Source organism: Tigriopus californicus, chromosome 9 (genome assembly GCF_007210705.1).
Source record: "Tigriopus californicus strain San Diego chromosome 9, Tcal_SD_v2.1, whole genome shotgun sequence".
In the NCBI taxonomy this organism is placed as follows: Eukaryota; Metazoa; Arthropoda; class Copepoda; order Harpacticoida; family Harpacticidae; genus Tigriopus; species Tigriopus californicus.
This window is the reverse complement of record NC_081448.1, coordinates 12638447-12638906: the sequence shown is the minus strand read 5'-3', so window position 1 is coordinate 12638906 and position 460 is coordinate 12638447.

The window sequence follows — 460 nt, the reverse complement described above, 5'->3', positions numbered from 1 at the left end:
GCATTGGAACATGTTTAGACAGTACTTTGAGGTCCAGATTTAACGTGAGCCCATGTACTTGTTCGGTGGCTGAAGTCACTTGACAAACGCTAATGAATTGCCATGGAACACGAAATTGAGAGTCGGGGCACTCAAAACCGTGTCAAGATTAACAGACGTCGTAACGCAATTTTGGAATAGGTTCCACTTTCCTGTTCAGAGGCGAGTTTTTTTAAACGCTTGTACCTCTGAGTGAAGGCTTGGACGTTACGCAGAATGAGCATTTGCTCACCTCTTTGGCGGGTGTAGTTTCATACCCGTTAACGTCGAAGCCCCTGACTCCAAGGTACGAGCTTTAAAAACTGGCCCCAGGTTGCGCGCAATGTTGCTAAATCAAAATCCCAGGGACCATGGGGATGAGAGATCAAATAAACACACACACACACACACACATTGCTCGAAGCCCTACCTGTGATGTTAT